Below are 25,692 nucleotides of genomic sequence, written 5' to 3'. Positions count from 1 at the left end.
TCATTCCGCGAAACGAATTAGCTTTCCAAACGCTCTTTCACAATCCAAACATCTGATAATGTGACTCCTATGTGAGGCATTTGTGTCTACCATCTCCATGGGTTTGCTCTTCTGTCACCAGCCTGTGTGGCTCATCCTCCTCCAGCCTCTGCAGGGTTAGTAGTGTGGTGAGAGTGGGCTAGATGCAAAAGGATTGATTATGAGATGAGATGGAACCTAAGCTATGTTCCACACGAAAGTGAAGGCTTTGGGGGTGCTATGCTTTGAATGTGTCCCCTCCAAAATTCAGATGTTGCCAATGTGATAGCATTAAGTGTTGGGGCCTTTAAAAGATGATTATTAGGCCATGAGGGCTCCTCTCTCATATATATAAGGAATTAAGGCCTATGTAAAAGAGTAAAAGAGGTTCTATGTAGCATTTGGTAGCTTGCCCTTACTCTTTTTTTTTTTTTTTTTTTTGAGACGGAGTCTCACTCTGTGGCTCAGGTTGATTCAATCTCAGCTCACTGCAACCTCCATCTCCCGGGTTCAGGGAATTCTCCTGCCTCAGTCTCCTGAGCAGGTGGGACTACAGGCTCACACCATTTTGCCTGGCTAATTTTTGTATTTTTAGTAGAGATGGGCTTTCACCATGTCGGCCAGGCTGATCTCAAACTCCTGATCTCAAGTGATCAGCCTGTCTCAGCCTCCCAAAGTGCTGGGATTACAGGTGTGAGCCATTGCGCCCAGCCTCTGCCCTTATGCCTTTTCATCCTGGGAGGACACTTCATTCCTCTCCTCTGGAGGTTACAGCCCTTACCAGACAACTGAGCCTGCCTGTGCCTTGATCTTGGACTTCCCGGCCTCCGTAACTGTGAGAAAATACATTTCTGTTCTTTGTAAATAACCCAGCCTCAGGTTGTTTGTTGTAGCAGCACACAATGGACTAAGAGGGCACTCTGAGATATGTTTTAAAGCAAAGACACAGACAGATAGCTATAAACACTTATTAGCAGGCTGTACAGTCAATGCCAACCTCCTGATACTCTACAACAAACACCTCACGGGGATAGTGAGTTTTTACTTCACTTGTTGCGGTGTATCACTAAGTAGTCTCTAAGGAACGCTCTGTGACCACTTTGCTAAAGCTTCTCTGGATGAGTCAAATAGAATTTCAGGTCCTGCGTGCTTGGTGAGCAATGTGCTGGGGATGTTAGCAGACAGGAAGTGGGTCCTTATGTCAGTGTGCCATTTCAGTGATAGCAACTTTGTGACTTGCAGTGCATATCATAAGACAGCCTTTCAGGTGCATTCTGGACATTCGAGAGGTATCTGGACATCTTGGTGCAGAAATAAGGAAAAGTGGGGATTCTCTATAGTGGTGGGTCTCACTTGATTTGCGGTATAGTGGGAGGAGACTCACAGGCAGGACAGTAAAAGGACATCAGTGTCTGAGTTAGGCATGGGAACTCTGAGCCAGCATCCCCAGGGAAGCCGGGGTGGCAGAACCGGGGTCCTCCTCACTGTCATTTCACTGTGTTCTGGAACAACCCAGTGGTTTATTCTCCATTGTGGAGTAGGCCTGTGTGATATGAGGTTCCTCTCTCACCAGGCCCCTTTATCCTTTTACTGCTCTCAAATATCTCCATGCGTTTGCTGATGCTTTAAGTCCCTATAAGGAAGGATAAATGCTTTTCATTCCAAAATTAGAGATAAGAGACTTAAATGCATGTACATGGCTTGAGGCTGTACTTTGTAGAATGAATCCCTCCTTGTGGTGATGGTGAGAAAAGAGTAGCCCAGTCTTGGATTTCTAGCAACTGCCAGGAATCCAGCCCCCAGGCCTCCCATCAGGATCCTGCAACCCAAAGAGCCCCATGCTAGAATTAATGTTCATCTGTCTCAGAATTGACATTGTTAATTGTGTTTAAGGGGCCCCACATTTTCATTTTGCACTGGGCCCTGTAAACTGTATAGCTGGTCCTACCTCCAAGGTGGAGGGGACAGAAGGAAGAGGTCAAGGAAAAGGAATATGGAATTATGAGTCTAACAGTACATTCCTGATACCTTTGCTGAGGACCAGCTCTGTTGACCATGGACTGGGGAAGATGGAGCCTGTGCACAGAGCATTTTGTTGCAACTGCAGAAACTGGCAAATCTGGCCTTGCGTTGTGGTGATTTTGCTGTTAACTGTATTATCCCTATTCAAAACAATTTAGTTCCCAGGGAAAAAATATTCGTTATTTGTTTGTTTTTATTATTTATTTATTTTTGCCCGGAAGGTTGCACTCATTCACCATACATTATGTGAGTGCTCACTATGTTCCAAGAACTGTGTTAGGCCCCAAACACACAAAGCTGAATCAGGCCCAGTCCTTATTTCAAGAATTTTGCAGTCTGGTGGTAGATGCAGACACTTATGACACCATATGGTAAATGCTATGATGGAGCTATGTCTTGGAGATTTTGTGACTATAATGAAGGGGCATCTACCCAAGCCCAGAATATAGGACAGGCTTCCTAGAAGAGATGGGTGAGTCAGAGGATTTGGGGGTTTTTAATTCTGCTTTGTTTGTTTTTGAGACAGGGTCTCACTCTGTTGCTCAGGCTGGTGTGCAGTGGCACAATCATGGCTCATTGCAGCCTCAATTTCCTGGGCTCAGGTGATTCCCTCACCTTGGCCTTTGGAGCAGCTGAGCTACAGGTGTACACCACCATGCCCAACTAATTTTTTAAACATCTTCATAGTGATGGGGTCTCACAGTATTTCCCAGGCTGGTCTTGAGCTCCTGGCCTCGAGTGATCCTCCCGCCTTGGCATCCCAAAGCATTGAGATTACAGGCATGAGCCACTGCATCCGGCCCTTTTTGTTTGTTTAATGGAGATATCACTATTCTTCCTGGCTTATGTTTCCTATTAAGAATATATTATGAGAGACAATTTGTGATGTTATGGGAGGTCAAAGATGAAGGAACTTGAGTTTATCTGGAGTGGTCAGAAAAGGCTTAGGGGAAAGAGGAGTTCTGGCTGGGTTGTACACAAATTGGAAGGACCTGTGTTCTGTGTGAGTTGAAGCTGGTGCAGGCTTAGGAGGGCAGATGGGCAGGCAAAGAGCCACCTGCACATGAATGATGCAGTCCCATTAGTATGGCAGGCACTGCTGCTCATCCTCTCCCATCTCACCTGTGTTGGGTAGGAGGCATTGTTGGGAAAGGATGGAATTTTTTTAATCAGCATCCCAGTTTTTCCTCAGTTACGGTTGTGGATGTGGTTCTGCACCAAGGCTTGATCAACATGCGTGTTTGGGGCTAGAAAAGGAGGAGAAAGCCAGGTCTCACACTTGAAAGACCTGGTAACCTGCCTCAGGGAGGAGACAGAACTGTGAATTGTGAACCGTCAATTCTGAGACAGTTCTCAGTTAATTTAGAAAGTTGATTTTGCCACGGTTGTGGATGCATGCCCGTTGACACAGCCTGAGGAGGTTCTTATGACATGTGCCCAAGGTGGTCAGGGCACGGTTTGGTTTTATACATTTTAGGGAGACATGAGACATCAATCAACATATGTAGGATGAACATTAGTTCGATCTGGAAAGACAGGACAACTGAAAGCAAAGGTGGTAAGACTCAAAGCGGGGAGGGGCCTTCCAGGTCTTACGTATGTAAGAGATAAATGGTTGTATTCTTTTGGGTTTCTGATTAGCCTCTCCAAAGTAGGCAATCAGATATGCATTTATCTCAGGGAGCAGAGGGGTGACTTTGAATAGATTGGGAAGCAGGCTGGCCCTGAGCAGTTCATAGCTTGACTTTTCTCTTTAGCTTAGTGATTTGGGGGCCCGAGGATTTATTTTCCTTTCACAGAATGATCGAGAATTCAGTGGAGGAAACTGACCCTTGGTGCAGGGAGCTTCAGAATTGGTGGCTGGATGCTCGCTACCTGGTCAGGGAAGATGTTGGGGGAGGCAGGACCTGTGTTGGTCTTGAAGGGTGAAAGGGCTTTACCGGTGAGGCAGTGAGAAGGGCAGCAGAGGGCAGGGTGCCAGAAAGTAGACTGATTCAGGAATAGGATTCTGGTGTAGGGTTTGGGATGAGATCTGCACGACCAGCAAGCAGGACCCAGAGTCACTGGGTAATGTACCTCACGAGTGCTCAGGAATCCTCTAGATCTGGAGAGCCATTATAGTTTAAAAGTTCTTCCTTCCTAGGAGGCAGTGAGCTCAGCTTTTGGGTTCCAAAGAGCCCCTTGCCCATTCCCGTTTGCTGTGGTTACCTGATGCCCAAGGAATTGCAGCATCCTGGAGATCCTGGCGGTCAGTGGGGATTGCTGAGGTTGATGCAGCTGATCTTGTGTCTGTGTATCAAGCCCTATTTCCAACATTTCACTAGCACTATCAGATTTAATCCCCTCTTCTACCAGTGACATGGACACTTGCATTATCTCCACTTTGCCTATGTGTAATAGGAAGTTCAAATCAGTTAACTAACATTTCTGTGGTTCCCCTGCTCAGTGACAGGACCAAGATTGGAAAGCTGTCTCTGCTCTCCGCCTTAGATCTCGGCCCCCACTGTGCCATCTCTTATGCTCTGAAGGTCTCTGAACAAATACACTCTTCTCTGGTATCAGAATGATGTAGGGAAATCCTGTAAAAACGCAACCAGCACGTGCAAACACCTTGGGGAGAGGTCCCACACTGGTGAGTTGTATACAACTTTCTTGGGAAGAAGTTTTGGTGGGAAGAAAAGGAAAAGCATGCATTCTTGGAGGAAATAAGCAGAAAGAGGCACAGGGAGAAGATGCTGAAGACAAATTTATTAACTTAATCAGGGGACGAACATGTGGTGTCCAGGAGCCTTTAGCAGGAAAAGCATTATTTTAACTCCTCAGACACTGCGTTCATTTTATTTTTTAGTTTTTTGTTTGTTTGTTTTGCCTCATCTTAAGTTTCTTACAATGCTGTGCTTGTTTCAGAGTCATTACGACATTATGGGCAAATGCGAAAGAGTCAGGAGAAAATACTGAACTCAAAACACCCAGTTGATTAAGGTTAAAGAGTGGGTTGGCTTGCTTGTTCATTCCTTAAGCAAAGAGACAGGGTTTACAGTTCTGTGATATTCTCCAAAATATAATACTTTATGTAAGTTTGGATTTTATATAAATCCACAGTGTAGGCAGTCTTGGAAGACTCCACGATCTGGATGGGCCTAATGTACTTTTTCAACTTCATTTCCTGCAGCACCTTCCTAACCTTCTCCACCTGCTGCTGAATGATTATTCTTGTGCCTGCCCTGACATTCCTACTCTGCAGAATCCTTCATGGACAAAGCTCTGCTCCCAACTTGTGTGTGTCCAATGTTATACATTCTGTTTTCCTGTGAAGTCTTTTTGGATGCTTCCAACTGGGAGTCCCCTCTCATTCTTCTCAAGATAGCACATTGTGCTTGCAGGCACTTCTCATTTCTCTATCTAGTCTTAGAGCTCTTCACTCGGACTTACCCAGTCTTCACTGATAACTTCTATCAGCAGTAGTTGAAAAAGTAAGTTTTTCTGTTCGATAATTGCACGGCCTTCACAGCAATCTTTGCATTTCGTATTATCCCAGGTTTGAGCTGAGCTAAGTAAGATTTCAAGAAATATAGCTCCTCAGGGTCCTGCTGCTGCTGGTCAGTGGAAGAGCCTAGTTTCCTGACTCTTACTGCCCTTTCTAGGCAGTTCATTCCTTGAGCGCAGTATCTAAGTCTCCTTCAGCAATCGGCCCCCATACTCATGTGAAATAAATCAGTATATCTGAAATTGCTCAAAACTTTTTGGGAGAAAAGTTTAGGCCTGTGTCATCCGCCATTTTGTGTAAAGCAAGGTGGCCTCCTCATTTCCTGAGCGTCTTCCCCGCTTCTGCCTCGACCACCCCTTGACCACAGGCGTGTCTTGGAATAGGCTCTGGATTCGCAGCTGTGGCGGCCTCCATGATTTCCGTTCCTGCCGCCCGGCCCGGGGCCTCCATCAGAACCATGGCCCCATGGGTTCTGGCCGGGGCAGAGCCGCCCCACGCCTCCAATCCCGCCCCTGCCTCCACACCAGCAGCAGCAGTAGCCACCGAGACAGCAGTTATCACTGTATCCACAGCCGCAGCAGCGCGCCGGCCCCAGGACTCTTCCAAGCCTGTATGGTTGCTCAGGAACCCGCCCTGCTCCCCGAGTAGCCACTAGTTTCCAGCGCGGCCCCGCCCACCACTCCCTAAACTATGGGGTCCCACCAGGGTTTGGGCCAGGCCAGACCCTGCTGCCCACAGTCACCTCACTTCAGCCACCCACTAGGCGCCGCCACCCAGCCGGATCCCCACCCCTCCTCCTCAGGCCAGAGGCCCCCGCGTCGGGGGGCCTAAGCGGAGCCCAGGCCTGGGCGGTCCCAAGGGTGGCCAAATGTCTGGCGGGCCACAGCCAGGTGGTGGTCTGGGCCTAAGCACTCCTGGTGGACACCCCAAGGCTCGCATCGAAGCCGCGGGGAGCCCTGCGGGGGCCACCAGCACCGCCAGGTACTCGAGAAGATGATCTCAGGCGTTGGAGGGGTTTACAGCAAACTTGTCTGTCTTGAGGAAGCCTGGAGAGAAAACGTATACACAGTGATGTCTGTTGTTTGTTGGGAATCTACCTGCTGATATCACAGAGGACTAATTCAAAAGACTATTTGCTAAATATGGAGAACCAGGAGAAGTTTTTGTCAACAGAGGCAAGGAATCTGGGTTTATTAAGCTTGAATCCAGAGCTTTGGCTGAAATTGTCAAAGTTGAAGTTGATGATGTACCCACCAGAGGTAGACAACTTCGAGTTCTCTTTGCCACACATGCTGCTGCCTTTTCTGTTCCTAATCTTTCACCTTAGGTTTCCAATGAACTGTTGGAAGGAGGCTTTAGCCAGTGTGGTCCTGTTGAAAGGGCTGTTGTAATTGTGGATGATCGTGGAAGTTCTACAGGGAAAGGCATTGTTGAATTTGCTGCTTCTTTTTTTTATTTTTTATTTTTTTGAGACAGAGTTTCACTCTGTTGCCCAGGCTGGAGTGCAGTGGCGTGATCTCGGCTCACTGCAACCTTTGCCTCCTGAGTTCAAGTTATTCTCTTGCCTCAGCCTCCTGAGTAGCTGGGACTACAGGCACTTGCCACCACGAACCGCTAATTTTTTGTAATTAGTAGAGACGGGGTTTCGCCGTCTTAGCCAGGATGGTCTCAATCTCCGGACCTCGTGATCCGCCTGCCTCAGCCTGGCAAAGTGCTCGGGTTACAGGCGTGAGCCACCACGCCCAGCCTTGAATTTGCTTCTAAACCAGCAGCAAGAAAGGCATTTAAATGATGCCGTGAAGGTGTTTTCTTGCTGACAGAAACTCCTCCCCAGTCATTGTGGAACCACTGAAAGAACTAGACGATTAAGATGGTCTTCCTAAAAAACTTGCATAGAAGAATCCAGTGCATCAAAAAGAGAGAGAAACCCCTCCTCATTTTGCCCAGCATGGCACATTTGAGTATGAATACTCTCAGAGATGGAAGTCCTTGGATGAAATGGAAAAACAGCAAAGGGAACAAGTTGAAAAAAACATGAAGGATGCAAAAGACAAATTGGAAAGTGAAATGGAAGATGGCTATCATGAATATCAGGCAAACTTTTGCTCCAAGATCTCATGAGATGAAAGAAAAAATTAAACCACATGGAATAACTTCACAATCAAGAAATACAGAAATGTAAAGAAATGCAACTGAGGCAAGAGGAGGAACGATGTAGATGAGAGGAAGAGATGTTGATTCATCCACGTGAGATGGAAGAACAAATGAGGTGCCAAAGAGGAAAGTTACAGCCGAATGGGCTACGTAGATCCAAGAGAAAGAGACGTGAGAAAAGGTGGCAGAGGAGCACTGAACATGGGAGATCCCTGTGGTTCAGGAGGCCAGAAATTTCCATCTCTAGGTGGTCATGGTGGCATAAGTTATGAAGCTAATCCTGGAGTTCTACCAGCAACCATGAGTGGTCCCATGATGGGAAGTGACATGCCTACTGAGCTCTTTGGACAGAGAGTTGCGGGGCCTGTGGGTGGACAGGGTCCTAGAGGAATGGGCCTAGAACTCCAGCAGGATATGGTAGAGGGAGAGAAGAGTACAAAGGCCTAAACGAAACCCGAATTTAGATGTGGTATCTAGGCTTTCATTCCAGTTTGTTTTTGTCTTTTGTTTAGATATGAATCTTTTAAATTCTTGCATTTTAGTAAGAAAGCTACTTTTTTATGGATGTTAGTAGTTTATTGACCTAATATTTGTAAATGGTCTGTTTGGGCAGGTAAAATTATGCAGTGTTGGAAACAGGATAATTTTTTTTTGTTTTATTTCCTTTTTTCTTTTTTATTTCCTTTTTTTTCTTTTTGACTCTATAATGTCCTTCAAGTTATGGCAGTGTACCTTGTGCCACTAAATTTCCAAAGTGTACCAGTTTTTTTTCCTGTGCTTCAAATAAATAGAAAAATGGTTATTAAAATGTTCATATAAAATCCCAGATAAATACAGTACTCCTTAAAAATTTGTCTCATCTTGTAATTTCATTGTAAATTGTTTGGATTGGAGGCTAGCTTCTATAGAAGTGATACTATAAATAGTACCTGGGCTCCTCGGATAAACCTCAAGGCCAATTTAAAATTCAAACTGAAGAACGCAAATGCAAGAAGTTGAGAATAAGTGAGTGTGGAGAGTAATTTCTGTAGAAAGTTTTCTTCTTCTGTCCTAGGCATCACTAGTACATTCTCAATGTAGTTCCTAACACTAAAGTCACTTAAGGACGTTTTATTTTGTAATAATTTTAGAATTATAGAAGAGAAGCAAAAATAGTACAGAAAGTTCCAGTATACCTTTCATCCAGCTGCTTCTAATGCCAACATTTTACATAATCGTGGTACAAATGATCAAAACTAGGAAAGTAACATTGGTGCAATATGATTAACTAAATTATGCCTAGGCTTTGTTTTGTTTTGTATTTCTCGTACTGAATTTCTTAGATCTGTAGTCTCCAAGTTTCTTAGATCTATGGTATAGTGTCTTTCATTCATTTGGGGAAATTCTGAGCTGGTAATTCTTCCAATATTTCTTTGCCTTGTTCCTTCTGTCTTCTTTTGGAATTCCAGCTATGAGTGTGTCATAGTGCTTAGCATTGTCTCATAGCTCTCAGGTGTTCTGTTTCTCTGTTTCCACCATTTTTCTCCTTATTTAAGTTGGGCAATTTTAATTGACCCACCTCAAGGTAACTGTTGTTTCCTTAGCAGAGACATCTCTGCTAATGAACCCATTAAATGGTTATTTTTGTTTGTGTTCGTTTTTGAGACCGAGTCTTGCTCTGTTCCCCAGGCTGGAGTACAATGGCATGATCTCTGCTCGCTGTAGTCTCTGCCTCCCAGGTTCAAGCAATTCTCCTGACTCAGCCTCTCCAGTAGCAGGGGTTACAGGTGTGTGCCACCCTGCCTGGCTAATCTTTGTATTTTTGGTGGAGGCAAGGTTTCACCATGTTGACCAGGCCAGTCTCAAACTCCTGACCTCAAGTGATCTGCGCACCCCAGCTTCCCAAAGTGCTTGGATTACAGGTGTGGGCCACCGTACCCGGCTCCATTAAAAGATTTCCATAGGTTGCTCTTACTGTATTTTTTTTCTAGCATTTCCATGTGATTCTTATTTCCAACCCTATGCAGAAGTGACCCATATACTTGTTGTCCACTTTTCCATTAGAGCCTTTAACAGATTATTCATGTTTGTTTTAAATTCTCTGTCAGATAGCTCCAGCATCTGTATCATACCTGAGTCTGGTTCTGATGATTGCTTTGTGTCTTGATATGGTCAGGGGAGGTAGGGGATGAGTAGGAGCTGGGCTGGGTTTGAGGTTTGTTGTTGCTATAATTACCACAGACTTTAAATCCCTTTTGAGATACCTTGTGTTTAGGATAGAGGTTGTTTTGCCTGAGTACTGTCTGTTCACCCCTACAATTGAGGTCTACTCATTGCTCTGCACTTCAGAGAAGGTCTCTGTACTTCTCTCCCAATCCCAGCAATATTCTGCTGTTTCTTGTTGTTCACAGCTTGCCAGCTTAACTGTCTGTGCAGGGCAGGAGGGAAGTGGGGTTGTCTCTGATTTGTCTGATAAAATCTCAGTCCTAGGCAGGTACCATGTCACTGGGTCTTAGGGTATTTTCCTGTCCTACCTCTGCCTTCCTCAGCTGCACTTAGTTTTCACCAATTCGCTAAGGTGAGAATATTTGTTGATCTTTCCCCACCAATAATGTTTTTGCTCCATAGAGGGGAGGCAGGATGGGGAGGGTCCAGGAAGAGTGTTTTGCCCCTCCCAGGGAGCTGCTGTCCCCTCCTGCCTGCTGCACGGCATGGTCGGTGTCCTAAAGTTCTTTCTGATCATTTTTATGAACACCCAATGGGGTTCCTGGAGAAAAAGCCTGCAAAAGGAAGCTCCACTTTTTGGTACCACAAAGGGCTTCACTGCCCTACTCAACTGCACTGAGCCTTGCTTATGTCATTGATTTCTTTTTACCATTAGCCAAGTGCATCTGCCCCACTAAGCAAGGGCTCATATCTCTTTTCTCCCTGCCAGCACCTGTGACTTCTCAGATTTTGAGCCAGCTGTTTGCTCTGTGACTTCAGCTCTCTACTAAGTTCTAAAAAAGTCTTGCATTTGAAGGTTATGTGGTTCTTTTTCATGATAAGGGATGCATCTTTCAGCTCGTTATATCCTGAAGCAGAAACAGAGTCTGAAACTCCTTTATAAAATCATACTTTAAAACCTATTGATTAGTTTGTCTACTTACACTGCTCTACAAATCAATAACGTCTTCCCACAACCTCACGACCTAGGTCCAACTATCATGCAGAGTACCACAGCTTAAAAGAACTGAAGTGTGTTGTTTTTACTCATGAGTGGGAAGGTTGTGGTAACACCCCAAATCTGGAAGTCCGTTATTACAAGATTTACTTTTGAATGAAAGCCTCAGATCCCATGATCTGATCTGTGTTCTATGGTGATGATTTAAAGAAATGGCTTTCTTTTTAAAAACCCTATCTTGCACCAGATTCATATTCTTTGAGTTTTAATGTTACACGTAGTGTTGGGCCCTTGAATTTCTTCTCTCAAATGCCATATTATCTTAAAAAGTAAAGCTATTCTTACTGTGGAAATTTGTATTAACAAGAAAATTACTCCAAATTGGTGGTGTTGAGTCAGCCCCCTCTTCCTCATTGCCAGAATATGGGGTCATTATTTTCCATTCTTTCTTCCTTTCACTTTAGTCAATCTAGAACCCCTTTTAACCCATTCCAGTTTTGACACAAGTCCTATGGTAGCTGGAGTAGGGGAGTTAAAATGGATATTGGTTGGAGAGGCAAAGGCAATAACTTGTTCCCTCCAAAACTGTCCACTTTTTCCCTATATTTCCCTTCCTCCTGCAGGCCTGGAGATAGTGCTGGCTGAAGTGTCCCCTGCTGTTCTCTTTATTATCACCTCACACAAACCCGTGGTTCAGAAATAAAGCCAAGACTTTAAACCCTGAGGAGGCTACACATTCTCTTCCGAATCTTGTCGTGCTCCTTTCTCTGGCGTACTTCCTCTGCCAGTCAGTAGCTTCTGCTTCCTTTGTTTCTCTGCACCCATCCTTGCCATCTGGAGCTTGTGCCCTAAGGACCCATTAGTAGTGACTTAGAGCTCCCTCCTCTGCAGCCTCCTCCCTGTCATGTGGGGAGGGATAGTACCTCTCTCATTGATCCCTGCGGGATCCCTGACTTTCAAAGTGAGAACTGTGAATGGATTTCACAGTTACATCCCTGGGTCAATGTATATAGCCCTATAAATGCCGTACTGCAGGCATACAATGGGTTAAAGAGGTTTTTATGGGCTGGACTTCACCACAACAGACAATATTGTTTCTGTGCTTTCTGAGTAACTTACAAATGAACATCGGAACAGGACCCATTTGTAAATAGAGGACTGCCTCCCTGTATTTCCTGGCATTGTAAATTTCACTGTCAGAAGCTTCCAGTGTTTCTTTCTCTGCACCATAACTCAGAATCAATCTGATTTACCTAAAGAAAGGGAACATATGGATGGCCCTGATGAGGTTATTTTGATTGTAAGCAAGAGATACGGTCTAGGAAGCATCCTTCTTCCCTCTCCATCTGTTTCCATTGAGATTGCTTATCAGAAGTCAACATTCGTGGAGACATTTGGGCTTGTACTTCGGAGTGAGTATCTGCTGAACCTTTGCGCAGACGATTTTATTCCCATTACATCTTACATAGGAGCTGAGGTGGGAGAGGGTTAAACATGAGAAGAGGGGCTCCGTCATGGAAATGCCTGCCTAAATCCTACCTGGCCCTCCTGCTGACCCCCCTTTTCTGTCTTTACTGTGAACATAGGGTGGAGGGAAGAAATGGACTTTCCAACCTTGGAGTGTTCCATCTGGTTTCTCCATGCTATGGAAAATGCAGCTCTCAGAGGTGACTTCATCTGAAAGTTTTTGTAGGCAGGATTCTGACTGTAAAGAACAGAACCAGAGGAAATTAAATTGCAGGAGGAGGTACTTAGGTTAAGTGCAATTCAAAATTTTGTAGTTTGTTAAGTGTAGGAATAGATGTGTAATGGGACACAGTGAGATTTATGCTTTGAGGTTGTTTAAGACTTGGATATTCAGTGCTCTTTGTTCATTGGATGTGCCTTAGGCATTCTCAGTGCTGTAGATGGGCAGAGTTAGACAATATAGTCCCTGCGCCTCACAAGCCCCAGAGCCCAAATGGAGGAGCACCCATGTACACAGGTAACAACAGCACAGGGTCATATATTAAACAAGTGTGCAGGTCAGAGAATTGGTCATGGGGTGGAATGATCAGGAAGGGCATCACAGGGAAGGCTACTCTTGAGAATGTTTTGAAAGATGAGTAAGAATTGGTTCAGGCCAAAGATGTGTGTGTGTGTTGTGGAGGAGGGGAGTGTTTTAGGAGCAGGAATAACTAACATGGGCAATACATGGAGGTGTGTACAACTGGTCGATCTGGAGATCCACAGGTAACAAGATAGTGCTGGAGCATCAAGGAGGAGCATAATAGGTTTAGGTAGAAGGAGAGGGCATGGCAAGGTGATAAACCTGAAGGATTAATCAGGGCCAAGACTACTATGCATTTTGTATGCTACCTAAGTGTAGGTTACTCAATGGTCTGTTGATCATTTTAAATGTCATAGTTAGATTTGCTTTCTAGCTGGGTCACTCTGATAGCAGGATAGAGGATTAGATTGGAGGCAGGTTTGGAAAATAGTTTGGCAGTTCCTCAAAATGTTAAACACAGAGTAGCCATATGACCTGCAGTTCCACTCCTAGATGTGTGTGTGTGTGTGTATATATATATATACACACACACACACACATATATATATACAGATGAGAAATGAAAACACACATTCACTTAAAAACTCATATGTGAATATTCATAGTAGCTTTGTTCATAATAGCCAAAAGATGGAAACAACCCACGTGTCCGTCAGTGGATGGATCAATAAAGAGAATGTGGCATTGCACACAATAGAAGATTATTTGGCCATAGAAAGAAATGAATTACTGATAACATGCTGCAGCATAAATGGTCCTTGAGAACATTACATCAAGTTAAAAACCAGATGTCAAAGACTACATGTCCTATAATTCCATGTCTGTGAAATGTCCAGCACAGGCAAATCGGCAGAGACAGAGAGTAGACTAGTGTTTGCCTAGGGTTCTGAGTGTTGGAGGGTTGGTGGAGATGGGGAGTGACTACGAATAGTTACAGTTTCTTTTGGAAAAGATGCAATAATTTCTAAAAATAGATTGTGGTGGTGGTTGCACAAACCTGGGAACACATACAAAAATTAGCTTGTCTACTTTAAAGGAGTGAATTGTGTGGCATGTGAATTTTATCTCAATCAATAAGTAACACAATCTCTGTCCTCAAAAACAAAAACAAAAAAAGTGGGAACTGGGAGACTAATGAAAAGGCTTTACAAATAGTTGAGGTGAGTGAAGAGCTCCTGGGCGGAGGTTGTTGCTGTGAAATAGAAGGTTGGGGGAGGCTGAAAGTGTTCAGGAGAGAGTAATTCTTTAGCTTTAATCTAGCATCTTAGGCTCTACCATAGACATTTCACAAGAGTGTTTAATAAAGAAGCTATTACAAACATATTTACAGATAAGTATTTTTTCCAAAAAAGAATTTAAAGCAGCTACCACATTTATTGATGTCAATTCTCTTTCTCACTTATGTAAGTGCTTGATCATAACCTTCTCATGGAAGACACAAACATGCCATACAATGGGCAGCGGAGGCAGGGCACAGGCTAAAAGAAAGAAGACCTAAATCTTATTTTTACTATAAAACTAGTTTAACAGACAAAACTGTGAAAAATCTGTTCATATTTTTTCTGATTATGGTCAACAGATTACTATAAAGATGAATTTCCAGTTTGGGAATAATTTTACAAAAGTTATCAGTAGTTTGAGGCTGAACATTCAAGCCTAATAACTGGCAGCATTATGCCATTGCTAGGGTGGTGGCTGTGGGTCAGTGGCATGGACCAGCAAGACCAGAACGTGGCTGGGCTCCCAGCTGGTGTTGAATGGAACATGCTCTTATCCTGAAAGCCTTTAGGGCAAAATCTAAGTCAGACTGGGGCATCGGACATGACGCAGGTGAGGCTTGGCCTGGGTTGGCAGGCTGGCTCCCGCAGGGTAGATGTCACAGAGTTGAAGAGGATATGAGTTGAGGTTTCAAGTTCATACTAGACATTAGTAAAAAGGCAGAAAATGCCAACCGCATTAGCAGACCAGGAGCAGCGTGCAGGAAACAGAAGAGGTAGATGAAATTTACCACCCTGGGATAATTACTCAACAAACATTCACCAAATGTCTTCTACATCCCAGGTGTAGCCCAGCAGTACGCTGTTTGATTTCACCATGAGGGTTTCAACCAAATGTCTACTACGTCCCAGGCATAGCCCAGCAGTATGCTGGTTGATCTCACCATGAGGGCTGTGTGCTCTTGACCTTAGATATGTGCTTCTCTGAAAAGAAGAGCCTTCTTGCATATAGTTAGCATTTTGTTACTTAAATCCTGTAAATTTTTAGACAGTTTCCAAAGGATTCTCACTAGTTTCCAATGTTCCAATAAGGTGCAGTGTAAACACATTTTTCATTTTCAAGTTCATGGCTGAACCTACTTAAGTTATGAATATGTTTATGGTCAATAAATAGAGCTTATTAATAGCACAGAGTGTACTTTGGCCTTCCATCCATGTTTAAAGAAATCATTAATCTCTGTAACCTCTACCCACATACTAAATTGCACTGGAATGCTTGAAAAATTGCTAATTCTATGGACTCATGTAAAGTGTATGGAATATAAATGTATGTCTTAGTACCCTCAAATTATGTACCAAATTTATTAGAAATCAGTTGTGTCCTATAAGTCCTGTACAATTACTGTACAACATCAAAACACACATGAAATGCTAAGAGTGAAATGTAAAAAGACCTTGCTTTATTTGGTTCAAGATGCATATGAGCATGACATAAATTATTGCTGAAACTTAAACCCAAGCAAACATCATGAAAGATACATGAGCGAAAGATGAACGGATCATGAAAGAGATACAGATAGCTGATATACAAATAAACTATTTTTTTCTTACCTAATAGAGAAAATTTAAAACGAATATAAAATACACATTTTCACCATTTTATAAATGACACATATTGTTAGGGGCAGGTGAAATGAAAATTTATATTTAGTATTAGGAGCATAAACTGTTTCTGTCATTCTGTAAAGTAATTTGTATCAGGAACCTTCAAAATATTCATGCCTTTTTCCAGTATTTTCCTTTCTGAAAGCTGATTCTCAGAAATGGCCATGAATATTTATATCATAGAAGTACTTATCGTAATGAAAAATGAGAAGCAATTTACATGTCTAACAATAGGAGACTGGTAAAATTATGCAGTATCCGTATAGTAGAATATTGCACAGTAAACAAACATCATTTATTCAGTAAATATTAATATAGGACAAAGGCTTGCTATGAGAAAAACTATCATTTTAATTGTGAAAATAATTATAAAGTTTATAGCTATGTAAAAAAAAAAGATCGAGGGGACGAAAACACTGTAGCAAAGGATTGGTGTTTTTTTCTCCTGAGTGGTAGAATTATGAGTGATGCTGTGTTTTCCAGATATTTTATTTGGAAAATCTGTTGCTGTTATACTTTGCAATAAGATATGGCAATGCTTGAATCATGTTGACACAACTAAAAAATAAATTAGCGTTTGGCTCTAAACGTGACAGAATAGGGTAATTGAAACAGACACAGGATTTGAGTTGGTAGTTTCGGGGGACTTCCTTCCTGCTGCGTGGGGATCACCTGGAGAATCCAGAAGAGAAAAATAAAATTACAGGTAACTTCTAGGTTTCAATCAGTCTTTACCCTAAATCCCAAGACTGGAGCGGGCAGCCGGTAAAGTCGAGGTTGTTTTGGGGAAGGAGATGATGGGCCCTGTGGAAGAAGTTTGAGCAAAGCCTCCTTGTGTCCTGGGCTCCATTTCTCCTGCATTGTGATGGAGACTACAGGTGTCCAAGCTGGAGAGAACCAATCAGCATAGAGCACTAAGCTGGTGTCGATTTACCAGTTGGCTCTGCAGAAAAGGTGGTTTCGCATGCTCCTGGCCCCTAAGCAACAGTTTGGTGGAACCAGAGGCTCTGGTGTTCTCCATCAGAGTCCCTTTCCTGGTGGCGTCTTATGATGCTTTCTTTTTTCCCCTTCCCAGTACTCCTAAGAGATGAATAGGAGTTTTCAAGGACAAGAGGAAAGAGAACAAAACACCTCTTCTTCTTTCCCTTGAAAAAAGACCCTACTGTCAAAAGTGCCTTTTTTTAAGAAGCCTGTCTCTCTCTTTTCCTTTCTTTCCCAAAATACTGTTTTTTGCAGTCAGTCTGTGAAAACCAGTGTGAGCCGCAGTAGCAGCTTCTCATGTGCAGCCTTCCATCTGTAGCTTGGTCTGAATTATGTGCCATATATTTAGAATGTCTAAATTAGTGATGTTCCATGCGCTATTTAAAGAGGAGCTGGGAAGTCGGGGGAAGATCAGGGCTATTGATCAGGATTGGCTTCTGAATGTTGCTGGCTGTTATCCTCAAATCCCAGAGTTAGAAATACTTGGGGGCCATCAAGAGAACAGATGGTCCAGGAAGGCACCTGGCCCATGTGATCATTAATCCATGGAGGCAATTGGTCATTTTCTGAGCTTGGAGCAGAATTTTGCTTCTGTCGGTGCCGTTCAAGGTATAGAAGGAGACTATGGTTAGAACACATAGGGCTAGAAAATGTGTGTGAACGTATCATCCCAGCTGATGGATATCAGCCCAGCTTGGCTTACTTAATAAAAGGTTCCTAACAAAAAAAGTTGAAGGAGAGATTTTTTATTTTAATTTAAAATTGAAGACACTCAGCTGTGTTTAACAGGGCTAAGGAAAGATGTCATTGTCAAGACAGCCAGTGAAAAGACAATATGGGACCCTCGATGGTGCAAAAATTCCTTATGCTCCATTTTCATACCATTTGTGTCCTGTGGTTGTCAATTAATTTATCAGGGTCTCCCCCTAGACTGAGATGAGGGACCATTTCTTATGCCACTTTGTAGCCCTAATATGAAGCAGGTTGCCTGGTACATAAACATTGATTAAATGTTTGATGAATGAATAAATGACATCACAGAGGGGATAGGAAGAAGACCACAGGTTGAGGGATTGGCCTCAGAAGGAGTAAAGAAAATGCTTCCTTTGAGACCAGAGGAAAGGATGGCTGTGCAGAGTGATGAGTACATTTTTGTTTGATATTTTCCTTTGAGAGAGGGACTAAGAATTTAAAGTCTAACCATATAACAATAACCACCATAATTGGTAGTTGATAAACACTGGATAATAATGATTTCCTATGACGATTTCATTCTTCCCTATCTGTATTTTGATTTAAGTCTTTAAAATAGAAGGGCAATTTATTTGTAGGTTTGGTGTTTCTGTTGTAATAATCATACTGATTTTCTCATTGGATTCACTTTTCATCTTCTCTCTCTTCTAGGGACACCCTGTGTCTCACTAGGGACTCACAATACACTCTTTGTAATTAACCTTTCTTAGGTGCCCTGGTCTCCCCATCTCTCATCTCCATTTTCTACCTGTAGGAGATACATCTTTTGCCCTTCAAATGGGGGCCATTGTTTCTTCTTGGACTTATTTGCACATAATAATAACAACTGCATATTATTAATTTTCAAGGATCGTGAGTGGGTATAAAATGAAAACCCTTGGATTCTACTGTGACTCACGAGCAGGGAAAATTGATTAGACAATCCCATCCCGATGCTGTTGTCTTCTGTTCACTGTTTAACTGATCATGTCAGGTATACAGGGTTCTTAGCTTCTCTTCTCCTGAGTTTCTTTTTCCATGAAACTGACATGATTAATATCTACCTTGTCAGATTGTTATAAGCTATAAATGGGTTTTTACACATCATTATAGCAGTGCCTGGCACAATAAATGTCAGTAATTATTACTGCTTTTGTTATTTGTTGGTGGAAATTTGCGGAGAGCATTTTTATATCCCCAGAAATTTTTTACACTCCTTCCCTGGCTCTTCATACCCTTCTGAATAGCAGTTGATTTTCTCTGAGATACCATTAAGTAGTCATGGGTTCATTTCCCTTTCTGGAATCATTTCCAAAACACTGCTTAAAATAAACAAAATTATAAAAGTAAATACTGTTCAGTGAAGAAGGCTCTTCACAAAGTTAGAATTCTGATCTAAGCCTATACTAACATTTATATATTATATATGTTATATATATGTATATATGTATGCATGTATATGTGTGTGTGTGTGTGTGTGTGTGTGTGTGTGTAGTTGAGATGGAGTCTCAGTCTGTTGCTCAGACTGGAGTGCAGTGGCATGAGCTCAGCTCATTGCAACCTCTGCCTCCCAGGTTCAAGCGATTCTCCTGCCTCAGCTTCCTGAGTAGCTGGGATTATAGGTGCATAACACCACACCCAGCTAAGTTTTGTATTTTTAGTAAAGATGGAGTTTCACTTTGTTGGCCAGGCTGGTCTCGAACTCCTGACCTCAGGTGATCCACCCACTTCGTCCCCTCAAAGTGCTGGAATTACAGGCATGAGACATCGCACCCAGCCCCCTGTGCTAATACTATGATTATCAGCAGTCACATGGCAAATACCCATAATATATTATTATTTTGTGTGCATACAGTATGTGACGTGAGAGGGTATCTCTTGGGAGGTATGTGATAAGAAGAATTTTGGATCTAGGGTTAATATCACTTCACAATTTTTTAGCATATGTTGAAATGAGAATTTCCATTCTCAGTTGATTCTTTGGGCTGCTGTGTTTCCATTCTAAACCCACAAGCCGCCTTTGACTAGAGAGCTCAATGATTTCATGATACCTACAGCCCTTTCCTAATTAGAAATCCTATTAGAAGGTGGAAGGCATGGGAAGGATGTCTCAGTCTGCATGTGGAAAGACCCTTCTTTGTGGAGAACTACCATGAATAGCTGACGTGTACCAAGCACCTTAGCTAAAGGTGCAGGTGAGTGTGTAAGAGGTGGCTTTTTGGCTTTTGGAGTTTATCAAACAGTTGAGTCTTTAAAAGCCTGACATTTTTCTTCTCCAGGATCTTACTTATTCTTCTTATTGACTTTCCATCCATCACATTAATAGCCACTAGATTTTAGTTTATCGGGCTCAGAGCTCATGTGTCTCACCCTCTGCAGGAGGTGCAGGTTCCACCATGGTGTTGACATGTGGGCTGTGTCCTGGAACCTCACTGTCGTGGACACTGGGCAACCTGTGCTCTTTGAATCTGAAGCTGGTTTGCCTAAGCATGAGCAGCAGTAAGAGAATGCGGCCTTTTATTTCCAGATACCATAGCTGCTGTTGGGAGGTGAAATGTTCTCATTTGGGTGTTGGTTGGAGTGAAATTGTTTGTCTTTTTAAAGCAATGCTGTGTTTTAGGATATTAACATGACAGATGAGTCTCTGGCGCAGAATATGAGTAAATGTTAAAGCAAAAGCTTTCAGGAATAAAATTTAAGCTCTTTAGAGTTGTCAGCTTGAGAAAAAAATTGAAGCAATTCTTCAGAAGGGAAGCATTATATAAAAGCATGAGTTGGCACCTGAATGTAGGTTAACTTTCTTCCCCAAAAATAACGGCTAAAGGATTTCTGTTTGCCTTGGCTTCCTAAGAGGACAGGTAGTAAATCCTGCTGTCCATTGACACAAGCATGAAAGAGTAGGTAGTCTTTTTGGTTACCTTTTCTTCGACTATTTTTGGGCAGCTACTGTGCACTAGGCACTGTCCCAGGCAATGGGGAGCCAGGAGTGAAAACTCAGACAAAATCTGCATTGCAGGGCTTGTATTCTAGTTGAAGAGATGATAAACATAAACCTAAATAAGCAAATTCCATAGCGGAGTAAAGGAGATTCCCTTTAGAAGAACAATCAATGCGTTTAAGGGGGCTGGGGGCTTCAGCGGAGGATGATACAATCTGAAATAAGACAGTCAATGTAGGTCTCATTGAGAAGGTGACATCAGAGCAGAAACTTGAAGAGAAAGAGGTAGCCAGCCATGCCTATACCTGGAGGAGGAGAGTTTCTAGATGGAAGGAACAGCTGGTGTGCAAGCTCTGGGCGGGAATGCATGAGGGGCCAGTGTGCAGGGGCAGAGCGAGTGAGGGAGAGGAGGAGGAGATGAGGTCTGAGAAGTAGGGGAGGAGCGCATCATGTGAACCTCATAGACCGCTGTGAGGATTTGGCTTTTACCCTCAGTGAGATGGAAAGACCCAGTTTTAAAGGGTTGTTTTGGAGGTTGTGTTGAGAACAGACTTGAGGAGGTAGGGTAGAAGCTCAGAGGCCACTATTAGGTAGCCATGACATTCACCAGGCAGCAGGTGAGAGTGGCTGAACCAAGGTGGTAACAAGTGACAACCAAAATGAGTGACCAAGGCTTGTCACGAGTCATCAAGGCTTATTAAGCCAGCCTAAAGGAACACCTGGGAAAAACGCAAGTCACAGAAGCATCTGTGGCTGTTCCCCCACCTCCCCCTCCCAAAGAGGCTCTCAGGAGGTTTAGTATTTATATATTTCTTAAAAACCAGAGGCAGCAGCCGAGCACGGTGGTTCACGCCTGTAATCCGAGCACTTTGGGAGGCTGAGGTGGGTGAATCACCCAAGGTCAGGAGTTTGAGACAAGCCTGATCAACATAGAGAAACCCTGTCTCTACTAAAAATACAGAATTAGCCAGGCGTGGTGGTGCGTGCCTGTAATCCCAGCTACTTGGGAAGTTGAGGCAGAAGATTTGCTTGAACCTGGGAGGCGGATGTTGTGGTGAGCCAAGATCGCGCCATTGCGCTCCAGCCTGGGCAGCAAGAGTGAAACTCCGTCAAAAAGAAAAAAGAAAAAAAAACAAACCTGAGGTGGCAGTGAGACTTTAGTTAGTGCTCAGTAAATCTACATTTTACATAAGATAGGTGAATATTTGAAGAAAAAGGGAATAGAGGAGGCAGGTGTCTCTGGGAGGGGTGAAGCAATGATTAATCTCATCTTGTCTTTGTTCTGTACCTAGTAAATAAGCTAGTAGGCTTTTGAAAAGGGCTGGCTGCTGTTTAGCCCTTAGGGAAGAAAGCCTAGTAGCTGTTAGGAGCTGTTAACATCAACAGAGGTGTCCTTTCTCCTTTCCCATTATGTCTCTGAATTCAGCTTCCAAGGTTTCTCTGGAGATCCCTTGAGTAAGACGGGGTCTGTTAAGTCACTTGGGGGCTGAGGATTTTATTTTTATTTCTCACAGTGGAAATGGTTAGAAGTGCCTGGTCGGAACCCAGACACATTTTGAAGGTAGGTGCAGCATGGTTTGCTAATAGATTCACAAGAGAAAGAGAAGAGTCAGGGATGACTTAGTAGATTTCAGCCTGAGCTGAACACAGAGAATGTGTTGTGATTGACCAAGATGGGAAGACGCTGGGTGGGGTATACGTGTGTGTAATTTAAAAATATATATACTTACACAAGACACGTTCTGGGAAAGTAGATGCTGTGTAACTGACGGTGGCCATCATTGGTTGTATTATTTTGCTCGGGCTGCCATAACAGAGCACCACAAGCTGAAAGCCTGAGACAACAGAAGTTTATTTTCTCACCCGTGGGCAGGCTGGAAGTTCAAGGCGAAAGTACCAGTGGGTCTGTTTTTTTTGGAGGGCTCTCTCCTTGACTTACATAGAACCACCCACTCTAGATGTGTTCTCAGAGAGGACAGGTCAAAATGACCCTTCCTTTGTAAGTGCACATCCCTGGTGTCTCTTCTGTGTGTCCAAATGCCCTCCTTTTATAATGACACCAGTCAGAATGGATTAGGGTCCACCAGAGAAGCCCCATTTTAACTTAATAACTTATTTAAAAGCCCACAGTAGTACTTCTAGGTATTCTCCAAACACAATAACATTCTGAGGTACTGGGGATTAGAGTTTCAACATGTGAATTTTGGGGAGACACAGTCTAGCCCACAAATTGGTGAACTTTAGTATCTGGAGGAATTGTGAGATTAGACTGTCCTGCAGCCAGGCAACTTGACTACTGAAATGAGAATGCCAGTAACATTTCCTTTCTCTTGCCTGCTATTACGTAAGATGTGCCTTTGCTTCTCCTTTGCCTTCTGCCATGATTGTGAGGCCTCCCCAGCCATGTGGAACTGTGAGTCCTTTAAACCTCTTACCTTTATAAATTAAACAGAAATAACATTTCTTACTGTGGTCTACCCTTATCATCGAGGTACATGTTCCAAGACCCCCCCAAGTGGACACCTGAAACTGAAGAGTACCAACCCCCATATATACTAAACTTTCATCTATACATACATACCTGTAATAAAGCTTGAGGTGTGACAGCAATACAAGCACAAATTTCTTTTTCCTTCTTACCAATTTCACAGTAGATTTATTCTTCTCATAGATCTTAGCAACTGCAGCATATGATTTTTTATTCTTACTCAGTGAAGAACTTTCATCTTTTAACTTAAGCAAAGCTCTTTACAGCTTTTCTTTGGCATATCTAAATTGTCATATCACTCCCCTTGTGTTTAGGGGCCAGTATTAAGTAAATAAATGTGACATAAACACAAGCACAGTGACACCACAACATTCAATCTAATCACTATGACAGCTCCTATGAGACTAAATGGGGTAGAGGGAGGACTGTTCAGAGGGTAGTGGCCAAAGCCTAGATACACTAGAAAAAGGGATGATTCACATCCTGGGCAGGATGGACTGTTTATTTCTGGAATTTTTCACTTAATATTTTTGGACCTCAGTTGACTGCTGGTAACTGAAACCATGAAAAGCAAAATAGTGGATAAGTGGGGACTGCTATCTATCAGATTGAGACATATGTCTATTAAAGGACAATATGTTGGAAGAAAGGCTGTTGCCATATATTCACTTAATCTAGTCAATAATCATTTATTGAGTATTTAGCTTGGTTGAAACAAAGATGAATACATGAGAGTTTCCCAGCTGGCCCTGGGATGCACAGGTGAGTAAACAGGTGATCAGTGATGGTGATAACGTGGTGTTTAGATGACAGAGATTACATAATTGTTGCATGGGGCACGTAGGAAGGAAGCCAGCAGGCCCACTCTTAAAGGATGTGGAAAGGATTGATTCCTGGAGGAAGATACTCTGAGCTGAGTCTAGAGGGATAGAAGGGAGCAGGACAGAGAGGGGCAAAAGTAGACTGAGGATGGCCAGTATAGGCTGTGGGGACCAATAGTGGTGGTATGCAGAGCTCTAGGGCAGGGCAGAGCTTGGTGAATTCATGAGGCTAAAATCCATTTTGGCTGGAGCATTGAATTTGGGGTCAGGGCATGTTGAGATGAAACTTGGGGATATCACTGAGAACTGGACATAATGAAGTGCCTTAACTACACATGCCTTTGGACTTTGTCTTAATGAAACCAGGGAGCCATTGAAAGGCTTAAACAGAAGGGTGACGTTATCAGAATTATATTTAGAAATATTGCTTTGTCTGCTCTGTTGAGAATGAATTGGAGGGACTCAGCCTAGAGGGACAAAGAGCTATTGTAGTGATTCCAGGCTGAGACGTTACCAGCTTGATCTGTGGGAGTGGAATTAGGGATAAGAGAAGTGGATGATTCCAGAGACCCTCAGGGAACAGAACCCATGGGGCTTGGTAATTGACCAGATAGTAATAGCAAACATCGATATGAATCTCACTGTGTACTGGACATGGGATGGAGAAGGAGGCGTGAAGGATGAAGCTCAGCTTTAGGCAGCTCATTTAATGCTAGTGCCACTCACTGCTCCTCAGAAGAGGAAGAACTAGACCAGGAGAGATGATCAGCTTCGTTTTGGGGGTGACTTTGAGCTGTCTCTGGGACACATAAAGGGAGAGCACCAAGACAGTTGGAATATGGGTTTGGAGCTCAAAATGAAAATCAAATTGGGAACTAAGGGGTTAGGACTTAGTGATGCAAATTTAAACTGTGGAGATGGATGAGATTTTCCGTAGAAACGTTGAGAGTGAAAAGCGATCTGTGATCAGAACTCTGAGGACCACCCATAATTATGTCATAGGCAGAGGAAGGGCACCCCTGGTGGAAATTATAAAGGAACAGCCAAACCGGGAGGCAGAAAACCAGAAGGATTTGGTAACTCAAAACCCAAGGAGAGAAAGCAGCTTTAGATGGAGAGAGTGGACATTAGCATCAAATATTGAGAAAGACAGAGGAAGATAAGAATTTACAGGATCTATTGGATGTAGCACAAGAAGTCATTGCTGGCCTGGATTGGCGAGAGGACATCATTAGTGGAGTGGTAGGGGCAGAAATAAGGTTGCTGTGGGACAAGAAAAGAAAAAAGTCCTCGGATGTTGGTTACGTAGCCTAAAACTGCAATGCCCAACACAGTGCCACTACATGTGCTTATTTTAAACAAAAATTAACTAAAATCATATACAATTAAAAATGTATATCCTCAATTTCACTAGCCACATTTCAAGTGTGCAGTAGCCCTTTGACAAAATGGATTAAGAACATGTCCATCATCACCGAACATTCTGTTGCCCAGTGCTGATCCAGGTGCTCAGCACTGAAGGAGAGGAAGGAAACGGTAGGAACGGTAGCTGTGCTGAGCTCTAGTGTGTATACTCAGGAGTAGGGGTGTGTGTGTATGTAATCGGACTAATGAGCTATTTGATGGAAAGGCTGATAATGTGAAAGCATCCATGTGTTTGCCTATGTCCTATCAAGTAGCTGCAGTACATGGAAAAAAGCCCCCTGCACTCCTGCCACATTTTGAAACCCTTAAATTATTTTGAGTACTTCTAAGTATTCAAAAGTTGCTCCAGATGAGAAAATACTGTTTTATCTCTGTATCTCCATAAGTTTTAGCTTTGTACGTAAGATGGCTTTGATACATGTTTGTTGGCTTAAGTCTGCGTTACTGTGGGATGTGTTCTAGTGCTGTCACCTGTGGTATAATCACACCGCAACATGAGCTCAGCACCTGTTTCTATGCCCCAGGTAGAAAAGCCAGAGAGGGAGTCATTGA

General features: G+C 43.1%; 1 protein-coding gene and 1 pseudogene across 19 annotated transcripts in view; both read left to right on the top strand.

The window, feature by feature from the left end:
* The window catches only part of CSGALNACT1 (chondroitin sulfate N-acetylgalactosaminyltransferase 1), a 360,064-nt gene that overhangs the window by 260,113 nt on the left and 74,259 nt on the right, over positions 1 to 25,692 (top strand). The window lies entirely within an intron of this gene.
* LOC112629767 lies at positions 3,841 to 8,145 on the top strand (annotated as a pseudogene).

The sequence above is a fragment of the Theropithecus gelada genome, chromosome 8, assembly GCF_003255815.1.
Source record: "Theropithecus gelada isolate Dixy chromosome 8, Tgel_1.0, whole genome shotgun sequence".
Lineage (NCBI taxonomy): Eukaryota > Metazoa > Chordata > Mammalia > Primates > Cercopithecidae > Theropithecus > Theropithecus gelada.
This window is presented reverse-complemented; position numbering and strand designations above follow the sequence as displayed.